Source organism: Grammomys surdaster, unplaced genomic scaffold, assembly GCF_004785775.1.
Source record: "Grammomys surdaster isolate TR1022 unplaced genomic scaffold, NIH_TR_1.0 125793, whole genome shotgun sequence".
Lineage (NCBI taxonomy): Eukaryota > Metazoa > Chordata > Mammalia > Rodentia > Muridae > Grammomys > Grammomys surdaster.
This window is the reverse complement of record NW_021620624.1, coordinates 1282535-1297169: the sequence shown is the minus strand read 5'-3', so window position 1 is coordinate 1297169 and position 14635 is coordinate 1282535.

Sequence of the window (14635 nt, the reverse complement as noted above, 5' to 3'; positions counted from 1 at the left end):
TTGCTCTGTGCATGTGGAGTAAGAGGTATTTTGCCAGAAGAGGCAGGATTTACAAGCACAAGTAAAATCTATGGGGCCTTAAGGAGATCACAGTTCCTCCACAGGAGGCTAACAGCAAAGGACTGTCTTTATTAAAAGACAAGCAGCAAAGGAGAGACAGAGCAAAAGCAAGAGAGGAGGGAATGAAGGAGGGGACACAACTATCCAAGAGCTGCAGAGGGGTGTGTGTACAAAGGACACAGAGCAGGTGTCAAAGAGAACAAGAAAGAAAGCCTAGGAGCAAAAAACTGAGAAAGCCTGGGCATTCGAAAACGTCAAAATAAGCATGGCGACAGGTGTCTGTAAATTCAGCACCTAGAAGGCTGAGGCAGGAGGATAGCTAAGGGAATAAGCACACACTTGTAATACTAGCACTTGGGAGATAAAGGAAGAAGGATTAGGAGTTCAAGGACAGCCTTGGCTCCAAAACAAATTCAAGGCTAGCCTGGGCTACATGAGACTCTATTTCAAATTAAGGGGAGGGGGGGAGAATAGCAAGCTGATATAACTTAATACTTGAAAGGAGACAAAAGTAGATAGCTTTAATGATTCAATTTAAGCAGCCCAGAGTTAGAAGGAAATGCTTAAAAATCATTTCAAATGAAATGGCCAGTGGCTGATTGCTGGTAAGTAAGGACTGTTTTACTTCAGAAGTGGACCAAGAGAGATGTATGGCCAAGGCTGGGTGACAAAACCAGGGGTGCCAAGAAAGTTGGAAAGCTAAAATGGATGATTCTAGACAGACAGAATGATAATAAATGTCACACAGTCACCTGGACAACTCTGTTCCTACCCACAGAGGCCTTGGGTCCTAACCCAAGGACTCACCCACCGTGTCTCACAGCACAGTAAAGCAACTTGTCTCACATTCAAATGGCAGGCTGATTGGAATGTTCTAGATGATTCTCTACTGATGACATTAGGACAGTGGTTCTCAACCTTTGGGTGGCAACCCCCTTGGGAGTTAAATGACCTTTCACAGGGGTCACATATCAGACATCCTACATATCAGATAACTACATTACAACTCCTAGCAGTAGAAAATGACAGTAATGGCAAATCTTTTCCCAAGGCTGAGGCTCAGAAGGGATAGTAAGACCTCTCTCACTCTGCTCCTAGTGCAATGTTGGTAATGTGTGCAAAAACTAGCAACCTTGGGTCCCTTCTCCTGGATGACTGAAACTTGAGACTGCTCCGAGACAGATAACCTGCTAACCAAACTAACTAACCCCTCCCCACTGTGCTGTACATTAGAAGCACACCAAGGCTCTATCAGAGAGAGCACAGCTCACCCAATCTCAGCTCTTGTGTACATGTGTCTGTCATTTCATCATTCCCTCATCGCTACAGAGAGGTTTCCAGGGCCAAGCCATGTGTCCACATTGCAGCTATATGTAGGGAGATCTACAGGTATGTTCCCTGGCCACAATCACTCCTATTTCATCCAGAATAGACAATGTCTTTTATTCCTTTAAGGTGAGAGCTGTTTCTTTCAACAACACTAGCTACGGAAGCTTCCAAAGGTTACTTAGATTGTGCCCCCATTCCTTAGGGAGGTCACTGGCACACTAGGGTGACCTTCCTTGTGGGGTCTTGGAATAGAGCTATGAGCACAACAAACTCTTGGCAATGACAGTCTGTTGTTATTGTAGTCATCATTCAGTTCTAAGCCCCAGCAGCAGGTGCACCCCTGCAGCAGGTGCACCCCTGCAGCAGGTGCACCCCTGCAGCAGGTGGAATCCCAGCTCCTGCACTGAGCAAACGGCTCATAATCAAATCAGGCTGCCAACTTCCTGAACTATTGAATTGTGCGAGCATCCGCTTACAACCACCATTTTTTTTTTTAAAGATACCCTTTCTATTTGAAGCTCGCAGATTACAGAGGTTCATTTCTCCACCCCACCTTTCCTTTTCAAGGGCATTAAATCCCATAGAAAGCAAGTAGAAAATAATCTTTTATTGCCACTCCTTTGTAGTTTTTTTCCCTATTCATTTTCCTGTCTTGTTTTGTACTAAAAGAAAAGAGATACTTCACGCATTATACTGTCATCTATAGCTTGGCTGCTTATAACTGTGTGCATAACGTGTACGTGCTTTTCCTAAGACTCGGTATGTACTGTCCCGTCCCTTCCCCTGCAATAGGGAACCACCCTACCTTTGTGAATAGGGGGTACCACTCAGCCGTAGTCCCTTATGCACTTTTTTCATTGGCTCAGAAAGAAGAACTGAAATCAATCTCAGTGGCTAAGTTTCACTCTAGACCAGCAATTCTCAACCTGTGGGTTGTAACCCCTTTAGGGGTCAAATGATTCTTTCTTAGGGGTAGCATATCAGATATCTGCATCTGAGATATTTGTGCTATGATTCACAACAGTAGCAAGATTACAACTATGATGTAGCAATGAAATAACTTTATAGTTCAGGGTCATCCTAACATGAGGAGCTGTATTACAGGGTCGCAGTATTGGAAAGGTTGAGAGCTACTGACCTAGACTCTTCTGGTTTGGTCTTCACTCTATGAACTGCCACCGATGCTTACACGTCCTGGGGTAGGTGAAATAGCTCCCTCTCTTCCCAGAGGCATCTGCTTTTTAATCCCTGGATCTTGTGATTTTGTTAGGCTATATGGCAAAGGAAGAACCAAATGGAATTAAAACTGTCAAACAACTGGTTTTAAAATAGGAACATTACCTTAGTAGGACCAATGAAATCAATAGGGTCTTTAAAAGGTGACAAAGGGATCAGAGCTAGAGGCACTTGCCTGGCGTGCAAGATGCTGGGTTTGTTTCCCAGAACTATAAACAGCGTAATGAGCAGAAGGGAGGCAGAGTCCAAGGGTGGAGTGATAAATGAGACTTAAACTGCTGTGGTTGGCTTTGAAGAAAAAGGGGACTGCCCCCGACCCCCAATGCCGTACTTCCAGCCTCTAGAACTGAAAGGGAGAGGAGCTGGAGTCTCTGCTGGAGCCCCTAGAAGGAGTATGGCCCTACAGACGCTTTGATTTTAGCCTAGTGAAACTCAGGGTCCTGGCCTACAGAACTAGCGATTGGTAAGCTTGCGTAGTGTTAAGTCACCAAACTTGGGGAAATTTGTTCTAGCAGTAATAAGAAACGAACACATACCTAAACTCTGGACATCTGTCTAGCTTTCTCCTCACGGGAGCTCTGCTTCCCTGCTGAAACTGCCTACTGCCTGATTTTGCTAGTTGACTCAGTACATGCTATGTCAGGCACTGTACTGGATCCTGATGATTTAAGAAGAACTGGATATAGCTACGCCTTTTCATTTAGTCAACATTTATTTTCAAACAGTAGGCAAAGAGCCTTCCTTGGTTTCTAGAAGGTTAGACCCCTATTACAGGCTCTGGGTTAGACATGTCAAAAATGAAAGAAATACTCCCTGTCCCCAACAAGTTAATCAACATAAATAAAATATCATGATTCAGTGCAATACATACAGGATACAGGAGTATAGACGAGAGACCAAGCAACTCATCACAGGACATCAAAGAACTCTGAGGGGCAGGCATGAAGGGGATGGGCTTTCCTTGCCACACAAGATAGGGAAAGATGGGCAGAAACCTTGATGTGAGGTGACACTTCAAATGTCATTAGTGCAAATGAGGGTCAGAATTTTAAATCTGCTTTCGTTTTTTTGATGCCTTTCATTGACATAGAAATGGCAATGGCTGTTGGCTATCATACTAGACAAACCAGATTGAACAAGATGGTTGGTATTCCTGTGGATACTGCCTTCTCTAAACTTCCTGCCTGTTTCTTAACAGCTTTCCAGACACAGAAACAAGTTACCATTTTTTAGAAGTGGTAACAAGTTACCTTGATATTTCAAATAGGACACCACTCTGGGATGGAGATAGGAACCAGTATCCCGCAACATAAAGAGCAACTTTCCAATTTAGCTTATGTTCAGACTCGTGGGAGAAATATAAACGTTGCTATTGTTTATGTAGTTGCAGACAAACTTCCTTGTGTTCCAGGTGGAATGTGAACTTTCCCCACAGGCTCCTGTATTTGAATACTCGGTCCTCAGCTGTTCTGAGATGTTGAAGAACCTTTGGGGCTAGAGCCTAGCTAGAAGAGAGAGGCCTTAATGTTAATTTCAGTTCCTGGTTCTCATCTTCATGGTCGGTCGGTGGAGATGTGTACAAGGCCATGCTGCAAGTCTGTGCCACCAGAGAGCGGGTCTCCCTAGCCTCTCTGCCTCCCTTGTCTGGAGAGATGGTATTCCCGAAACTGTGCACTGAAATAAATCCTTCCTCCCACAAGTTGCTTCTGTCAAATACTTTGTTGTGGAAGCAAGAAAAGTAATTAGCATAGTCTCCCAGGATAATGAAGAGCAGCAGCCATAACCTTTATCAAGATTTTTAAAAACTCTTTCTCTGTAGTAGACACACTACTACATTCAACTGACATAGACTATTATGCCTGTACCCCACAGACACCAACGGGTCCCAGTGGCTCAGTAGAACGGGATTAAACCTCTTTGAGAGCCACCAGTATTCTCATGAACACATGCATAGACTTTATCACTAACAGCCAGGAAGGTCCTGCAATCCGTTTTTAAATGCACACATTTTCAAACACATTTGCTACCGGCTTTCTCCATTGTTTATTCAACAGTTAACTCTACCTCATTCATAGAAAGAACCACTTTCTCCACCCCCCAAATAGTACCAAAGAATCCTTGACTTCTAGAAGGCTAGGACCCTATTCAGAATTCATGAGAGAAACCCTAGCCGGTCTAAACTAGTCATGGTCATTAATTTCGTTTTACTATCTACAGTATAGCTATACAGTGCAGTTCTGGCCAATGAGAAAGAAGTAAAAGTCTGATGAGAAAGCAAAAACCTCCCACCCTGCCTGGAATGAAGATGTAATGACAGAGGTACAGCATCCACCCTACAACCATGAGGACCGAGGACCACAAATAAGAATAGCAAATGAAAGATCTAAGTGGAATTCTTGACTTGATTAAGCTGTTGTGACGCTAGCAGCTGACCTCTACCTAGATTTCTAGCTTAAGGAAAGGAAGTCTTCATTTACCGAGGGTTTCAGGGCTTCAGTTTTTCAATAAATGAAATCCTTTCTAGTGGATGCATATATATGTCTCCTCTGTTTCCCTTAGGAAAGTACACAGCCTGCAGGATGTCCGGCATACCTGAGGTCAACTACTGTCACTTCCAATTCCCCCTGGCTCATTCACATTAATGGCTCAGTGGTTAAGAGCACCGACTGCTCTCTCAGAGGTCCTGAGTTCAATTCCCAGCAACCACATGGTGGCTCACAACCATCTGTAACAGGATTTGATTCCCTTTCTGGTGTGCACGAAGACAGACATTCATATAGATTAAATATAAATAAACATTTTTTAAAAGCCCTAAAAGATCAAGGAGGATTGAGTCATATCGAATATTCACTTGATTTTAAAGTCAGACTTAAACAATATACAGGACAGACAGGGTGTTTTGTCCATACTAAAAACCACTTTAAAATCTTCTGTATATAAAGCCATCAATTCTCCAAAATCATTTGTTTGTTTGTTTGTTTTTTGAGACAAGAGTCTTGCTAACTTGCTCTAGGCTGAAAACCTTGCCTGTGTGTCACCCCTGCTGAGTTTGGTGGCCTGTGCCACCACACCTAGGCTAATGATCTAAACTTAAAAGAACATTTAAAATAGTTTTAAAGCTGGGTATTCTCGGTTGAAGGGCGAGATTTTTCTGACCTGGACCGTGTACTATGCCCTGACCTTTTGGTGCTGCTGATCTTTAATCTGATTTATAACGGAAGGCTCATGTGGGAACTGATCTTGCATTTCATACACAAAAAGAGATTAGCCATCAATTGGGCACATTTTCCTGGGGATTTCACAGAATAAATGAGCTAGACACACTTTTCTTCCAAACACCAAGCTATCCAAAAACATTTCCTGATAATCAGAAAGGCACGAGTCAATAGATTGTGTGGCTAAGTGCAATTCAGGCAACGAGCAGGATTTTCCTTTTCTTTCAGTTTTTGACCAATCTGACACAACTTTAAAAGCTGCAGACAAAACACAAGTTGGTTGTAGACAATACGGAGAGCAAAAACTTACCTTGGAAATGATTAACGGTTCTCCATGCTCCAAGCCACCTTTCAGGGTGAAGCCCCAGGGAGCCCCTCCCTCTAGGAGCGCTTCAAGATAAACGAATCTCTCCTTGGGGGTCCTGCTGGGGTTTGGCGTGGCGCTAGGCTCCTCCAAGTTCTCGGGGGTCCTCATTGCGCCAGACACATGGTCAAGTCGGCTTCGGTTTAAAGTGCCTGACCCAGATGGAGGCGAGCGGAGCTTCCCTGCTGGGTTAGATCGTCCAGCACGCTACCCTCAGGCCAAGAGGAACGCAGTCGAGGCAGCGAAGCCTGCAGTCCCAGGGGATGCTTCTCCCACTACACCCGCTGGAATTCGGGGCTCTCGCGGAAGTCCCCAGTGGGGTCTGTCCACTGCGTTCACACCGACGTCCTCCAGGGTCCCTGCAGACTGCTTTCGGCTAGCACACGCGCCAGAGCCTTGTCTATGTTTTTGTTTTTTTAACCGAGAACGGTAAAAAGTCTTTCACCCGGGTCTATCACCCGGGTCTAGGAAGAATGCTCCAGAGCGGCAAAGGAATACCTCCTTTTTTTTTTTTTTTTTTTTGATTGATCACCAACCCTTTCTTCCTAAGCGAGTGAAATTTACCATGACAATAGCGTCCGCCCTCTGCAGAAGCTGCCTTTAAAGAAAGCCGGCGCTAGCGGTGCTCCTGTTGCCCTCGGAATTTTGGATCCTGTCCCCGGGGGGCGGAAAGACTGTACGAAAACTTTGTACCCACTTTTGTCAAGCATTAAGTTCAACGTTTGCTTCTCGGGTAGGGAAGGATTTGCCAGAGGAAAGATGGGGATTGGAGCGCGGAGATTCTTAGTGTCTGGGGGAAGTCACCCCCAAATCTCTGCGAGGCAATGTGCTTCTTTTCTTTGTCATTTTCAGCGATGGTGAGTCCCTCCGCAGCCGCCCGGAGCGGGGGTGCGGGTGGCAGAGGAGCGCGCTCTGCCGAATTCAGCCACAAAGGCTGGCAATCAGAGCCGGCCTACAGTTGATAACACTGAGGAAGCTGAAAATACAGTACAGACGGCTAGAAATAGTTACCAGAAGAGCCCCGCCTCTTACTAATTAAAGCAGAACTTCGGGCAAACGTTGGTATTTTGAAAATCCCTCCAGGCACTTCTGCTGGGCCGCCAAGTCTGAGAAGCTGCGCCTAAGCAGGTTGGGCGAACTTTCAAGTGTCAAGAGCTTTATTGATTTCATTAGAAGAAAATACCACGTGCTGCATAAGATGGGCCTCTCTAGACAAACTGCTTTGCTATTCAAACTGAGAAAGGTTTTTTTTTGCCTTTAACTGTGGTCTACCCTAAGATTGCTGTTAAGTACTAGTCACTCATGGCTCAGTGTTACTCTAACTCTACGTTATCGGTGTAACTTTGAAATAATACTATATAACATTTAACATTATTTTCCAATCAGAGTATGAGCAGTATATTGGTAGGTATTTGTCTTGCCCAGAATTCTCTGGGATTATTGGAACAAATTAGAGTTCTTTTCAAGGACTATGTTCACCCAAAATTTTTCTACTTAAATTTGTGATGAGATGAATTTTATTTTTCAGAACTGGAGTTTAAAATGATAGAAATGTAATAAAATTTTGATTTTGGTCTTCTTACTTACAATGAAAAGTAGATACTACGGAACAAGTAAGACTGTGAAACTGAGACTGTCTAATATTGGGCCAGCTGAATGACTTAGTAAAGCACACACACACTGTACAAGCCTGACTACCAGGGTTCAGTTCCAGAGCCCACATAAAAAGCCAGATGCAGGGGTGCCCATCTATAATCCCAACACCCCTACCTCAAGATGGGAGGCGCAGGCAGGAGAATGGCCTGGAAGTTTCATGTCCAGATAGCATAGAGTACACAGAAAAGCCCCAAAGACAACAGAGGACCCCACAGCAAGAAGGTAGACAGTTAGAACTGAGTCCCCAAAGTTATCTTCTGCATACCATGACACAAGTGTGTTCAAAGCACACACGCACATCATACATACATAAGAGCACGCGCGCGCGCACACACACACATTAAACAAATACATGACCTACAACGACTGTGATGTTAAGGCTAGTGTGGGGAGAGTGTAGCTCAGTTGTTAGCGTGCTTGCTTGGCATACGAAGAATCTCTACTTAGTACCACATCAGCAGCATCGAAGGTCATGGTCATAAGGTCAGGGCAGCCGGGGCACATGAAACCCTACTCTTCCTCCCTCCTCAAAAGGCTAACATTTAAGATACAGCACAAGGCCTGTATTGTTTTACTTTATTACTGTTTGCAGTAAGAACTTCATCCAAAGGGTCCAATGTCAGGAAAAAACATCTTTTTTATATAATGGTAATCTTCTAATGGAAACATAGGTATGCCAAGTGAAAGTGGTAAATAGAGTTGACCCTTAAGGGTAATTTAGGCTATTTATGATACTTCCTTAAGCTATTTTTATTGCTGCTTCCTTTTGCAGCTTAATATGTAAACAAAGACTGAAAGGACTACTGGGCATGGTAGTGAGTGTTCGTAGTCCCACATAATCTGGAGGCTGAAGCTGTGTGTTCTAAGAGTTCAACCTTAGTATATTATAGCAATATTATGTCTCAAAAAAAATAGTAGGGTGGGCTCAACAGGTTATGAACTGCTAAGCAAGTGAGTTCTGATAACCCAGAACCCTCGTAAAAGCCAGCCATAGTGGTACCTGTGTCCGTGATCCCTGTTCTCCCCTGGGAAGACCAAAGATGGTGATGGAGAACCTGGAAGCTAGTAAGTCAGCTAGGAAGCTTACAGGGCCACTAGCCGCTTGTATGAAGCAGAGACCCCCATCTCAAGCTAGGTAGTAAGCAAGTAGTGATTCTTAGGTTGTCCTCTGACCTCCACATGGAGGTAACTTGACCTGGCAGCCATGGTGTGCCTGTGGAGGTCAGAGGACAGACAACTAATGAGAGTGTCTCAGGGATCAAACTCGGGTTGTCTATCAGGTTTGAAGGCAAGAAACTTAACCATCTCTAACCCCATAAACACCAATACCCCCAACAAACCATCTGGAGTTGGATCTCTGCTATGTACAACGAAACCCACTCAGCTTCTTCTCGATTTGGAAGAAAGGTCTCAGAAGAAAGTGTCACCGTATTTTTTTGTTTCCTTCTATTTTCTGCTACGTCCCCATCTTTCTGCCTCTTATTTACACTTGCATCTACTTTAGTAATAAAAATTCTTTTCTTAACAGACACACCCCCAACGGGTGGCATCTTAACAGACACACCCCCAACGGGTGACAACTGCACTTTGAGTTTACATTTGACAAATTCTGTTTCTGATCAAGGTCTTTCTTACAAGTCTCATATTGTGTCTGTCCACAGAGGAGAACTATAATCCCAACACCCGACTCCTCACTGAGTAGCATTCCTACACTCAGCTCTTTCAAGTGCCATAGTGTCTTTCTATTTTTACTAACAGTTTCTCTCTCTCTCTCTCTCTCTCTCTCTCTCTCTCTCTCTCTCTCTCTCTCTCTCTCTCTCTCTCTCTCTGCAATGGATATATGTGTGTCAGGGATACAGCGACCTTGCACATACTCCACACAGAATCCTTGCCTTCAAGCCACAGCTCCTATTTTTTGCTGATATGTCTAATACAATTTTTATTTTATGTATTTATTTTTGTTTTGTTGAGATAAGTTTCACTATGTAGCCCTAGCTGGCCTGGAGAAAGCGCTGTAGACTAGGCTGGCCACAGACTCACAGAGATCCAGTTGCTGTTGCCTCTCAAATGCTGGGACTAAAGGCAGTGCTTCTAATTAATTTTCAAAGCATTGAATTTTGGTTGTTTTTAAACTGCTCATGAGGGCTGGAGAGATGGCTCAGCGGTTAAGAGCACTGACTGCTCTTCCTAGAGGTCCTGAGTTCAATTCCCAGCAACCACGTGGTGGTTCACAACCATCTGTAATGGGATCTGATGCCCTCTTATATAAAATAAATAAATAATATTAAAAAAATAAACTCCTCATGAATGTCTCTGAAAATGAAGTCAGGGTGACATCTAGTGGTGCTTCTGGGCCACTAACTATTAAAGTCATGTCAGACAAGACGTTGAAGTACAGGTTGAAATAAATTATGTAGCCTTAAAATGCTTCTGAACAATCTAAAACAAATGAAATTCAGCTTATTTTAAAGTTTGCCCATTTCTCTAGGCAATATTTTATAGACAAAAAGAGTCACCTTTTCATGGGTCTTCTTAAGATGGCCTTAGGTAACTGGCATCTCCTTGCCTCAGAAGGCCAGGAAATGGTTTACACACTGCCCCTGAAAGCAGGTACTTGGAAAAGTGTGAGGGCACAGAAGTTAATTTATTCCAATAGAATCTCCATGCTGGAACTTTCCCTGAAGTGCTGAACCTTATAGAATGTTATGTTGGAGACTTCCTCTGTTACTGGGGTTCAGCAAGAATCGAGAAGGGGAACAATGAATAGACAATGTACAGCACTTGCTCCAAGAGCTACAGTAAGACCCGTGTCACAATAATCACAGAACAGATAATTAAAATCTTTCAGAAAGGATCAAGCAGTTTCCTAGGTGTACATCTGCCACAACTCATGGATGGTACACTGCAGCTGGTTGCAATTTATTCAGAGGGCGTTCTTCTCCATAATGCTAGATCTTAAAAAGTCAGCTGAGCCCTGTGGTGCACACCTAGCATCCCAGTGCTTAGCCCACAGAAGCAGGAGTATTGTCAATTCAAGGACAGCTGGGCTACATATGACATTCCAGGCCAGTCTGGGCTATGTAGGGATACTCTTGTGTCAAAAAGAAAGCAAGCGAACAAACAACAACAAAGACAGACAGGAAGACAAGCACATATAATTGCTATACAAGGATTTCAAGAATTCCAGGAACAAATGAGTGAATAACTAAATGTAACATATTCACAGAATGAAGCCTTATTTAGTCTTAAAAACAGAATGAAGTTCTCTGGGCACGGTGGTGTACACCTGTGATCCTAACGTTTGGAAGGTGGATGCAGAAGGATCAGGAATTCAAGGTCATCCTTGCCTATGTAGTGAGTTTGAGGTCAGCCTGGGCCACACAAGACTATGTCTCAAAACAAAACAAAGCAAAAGGAGGGAAATACATTTGGAGAAATAAACCTTCAAAGTACATTAACTAAGCTGGACACATAAAAGCAGGCACTGGGGGCTGGAGAGATGGCTCAACAGTTAAGAGTACTTGCTGCTTTTCCAGAGGACCCAACCTCAGTTTCCAACACTCACATGGTGGCTCACAACCACCTGTAATGCCAGCTTGAGGGGATTCAATGCCATTTTCTGGCCCCAGGGCACCAAGCACACATGTAGTACATATACGTCCATGCAAGAAAAACACTGATACAAATAAAATAAATAATCTTAAAAAAAAAAAGCTCTGTTTGTTTATACTTACAAGCAATGCGGACAGCAGACAAGGCCATAGACACAGAAACTATAACGATGGCTGCTGGGGTTGGAGAAACTGGAATATAAGCACCGAGTTCCAGCTGGGGGATGAGCAAAGCTTCAGAGCTGGCTGCTCATGATGGCTGCATACAGCCGTGTGTTTAAAATAAAAACAAGGAAAGAGTGAGTGAGCTAATGCCATTTATAATAAAAATGCCTAAAATGCAGCCATGGGCCAGAGAGATGGGATAATGGGTAAATGTAGTGTAGCCAAATCTGACTGACTGCTTTCACTATCTGGGACACACATGGTGGAAGGCGGGAGCCAAGGCCTGCAAGGTGCCCTCTGACCACCACGTGTGCTCCACACAAACAAACAAACAATGAAATTTTAACCCTTTGAAAATAGCATTGTTAGAGCTGAGATATATATATATATATATATATATATATATATATATCAGCTATATATGAGATGTGTATATATATATATGTGGGATATATATGAGGTATCTGGGATATATATTTAAAATACTGTTCTGGCAATTGTAGTACCTTAAAATGTACATAGAACAATCATGGGATTATGAATATATATATATTCCCATATGTGGGTGTGTGTTTTGCAGCATTTTTCTAGCATTTTTGGTTGGAATATGATTCCTAGTACAAGAAGAAAAGAAGTAAATGCGCAGTAGCAGGGCTGGAGAGACTCAGTGGTTAGGAGCGCCGGCCGTTCTTGTAATGAAACGGGATTTGAATCTCAGCACCCACACGGTAGCTCACAACTGCCTGTGACTCTAGTCTCAGGGACCACAACACCCTCTTTTTACCTCCTTGGTGCAAAGACATATGCACAGGAAAGACACCTATTCATATGACATTTAAAAATTTTAAAATGGAAAAAACCCTACACAGTATGATACACTATTCTTCACCTAACCACGGTGCCCATCAACACTTGTGCAATAATGAATGACTGCTGAAGGAACTCTGGACTCCTTCCTTCATCTTTAAGCTCTTTGTTCTAAAAAGCAAGGAGGCGTTGTTTTTATTCAAGTTTTTTAAAAATACATACAGCAGGGCTGGGAAACCGACTCAGTCAGTGAAGTGACTGCCGGCCAGTATGAAGATTGGAGTTTGGATCCTCAGCACCCACATTTTTAAAAGCTCGGGGACACAGAGACTGAAAGCTCTCTGGGTCTGGCTGGTGGGTCAGTCTAGCCAATTGCTGAGCTCCAGGCTCAGTAAAAGACCCTGTCTCAAGAACTAAGGTGGGACCTGCAGTATGGTTGAACTGGGAAAGGGGCTTGCCTGGCAAGCTTGACTACCTGTGTTTGATCCCAGAACCTATGTAAAAAGGCGGAGGGAGAGCTTTCTATGAGGAAGACACCCAACGCTGACCTCTGAGCTCCACTTGCACCCTTAACTGTATTAGTTTAATCTTCTCTAGAGGAACAGAACCCACAGACTGAATGTATATTCAAGAGAGGCTTTATTAGCTTGCCTTTCACAGTAAGGTCTGTATCCCTCCGAAGATGCTGAAAACCCAGTAGATATTTAGCGCATGAGGCTGGGTGCCGTAGTAGTTCCAGGCTGGCACTGAAGGCCTGGGGAGCCCCTGGTCTGCAGTTCACATGGGAAGGCTGATGAAAGTGGGTTCTGATGGTAACAAAGGACCGTGGGGACAACCACAAACTCACCCCTTGGAAGGTTTCCTTCCGGCTCCCAACTGGGCTGGAACCCAAATTTAGGCTGATTCTTCCTACTTCATATTGCCCGATCAAGAGAAGAAAAAAACTTTATTTGGGGTAGTTAAAATGTTTTCATGCCATAAGAACACATTTATGGTGTGATAGAAATAAAAAATTTAAAAGACAGTAATTGGAATTTGTTTTCTGTCTAGTTACAGAGGCTAGCCATTTAACGTTCTGCTTAATGTTTATGATTTAATTTCCTGTGTATGTACTTGACGCTATAATCCTAGGTGTCTCCGAGGCAGTAAACGGTATGATAAAACAGTCTTTAATGGTGCTTCATAAATTGTTACAATTTGTAACTGCATTACATAAGTGTTTGATATTTATAGTCAATTTATACACTGTATATTTGTTGTATTACTACTTAACCTTGATAGTTAACAGAATTCAACATCACAAAGCCAAAGTTGATCTATACACTTCTGTAAGAGCATAGTCTAAGACAGAAGGATTCCAAGTTTGTGGCCAGCTTGGGGTACGTGGAGAGTCTCTGTCTTCAAAACAACAACAAACGCTACAGGTTGTATATCTCATCTTCCACTTCTTTGGAACGCTTTCATTGGAATGTTAATTTGAACAGCATGCAAGAGTCTGAGTGTACAATCTCAAGCTGATAAATTCCACGTTAAGAGTGAACCACAGAGTAACCGAAACACCGCGGAGGAAACAGTTCTCCAGAGGCAGAAAGGTCAGCTACCCTGAGGACTCGTCTGAACCTGAAAAAACAGTCCTGACGAAGGTGCAACTTAAAAGCACAGGCTAAGCACAGGCAGGCTGCAAAATGCAAGTTATTCTATTAGTTTGAACAAGCGGGGGATTAGGAGGAGCAGACTGCACGGGTGAATAAGGGTGTCAGCCTGCTTCTCCCTCAGCGCGCAGGTAACAGAGAGGATTTGTGCCTTTTGGTAGCTGGGAGGATCTTTGTGGGGCCTCTGTGAGGACAGGAGAGTGAGGCTGGGAGCCGGGTTGCAGGGCAGTAGGGACAGGGAAGAAACGTGGCTTGCTGGGCCTGCCTGGTTGCCTTGGCGACGGCTTAGGGGCGGGGGAGCACGTAGTATCAGGGGGCGTGGCCTTACATGCGGCCTGCCCCGCCCCTTCACGGCCCACGTTCTCTCTCACGCTCCGCCCCTCCTCTGCTGCTTCAGCCTCCTGGCTCCTTTTTCCGGTCCCGCCCTCCTCCTCACGCCCCGCCCTTCCCTCGCGCCCCGCCCTCCTCACGCCCCGCCTTCCCCTCACGCCCCGCCCTTTCTCGTGCCTCAGCCTCCCCACTTCTCTCACGCCCAGCTCT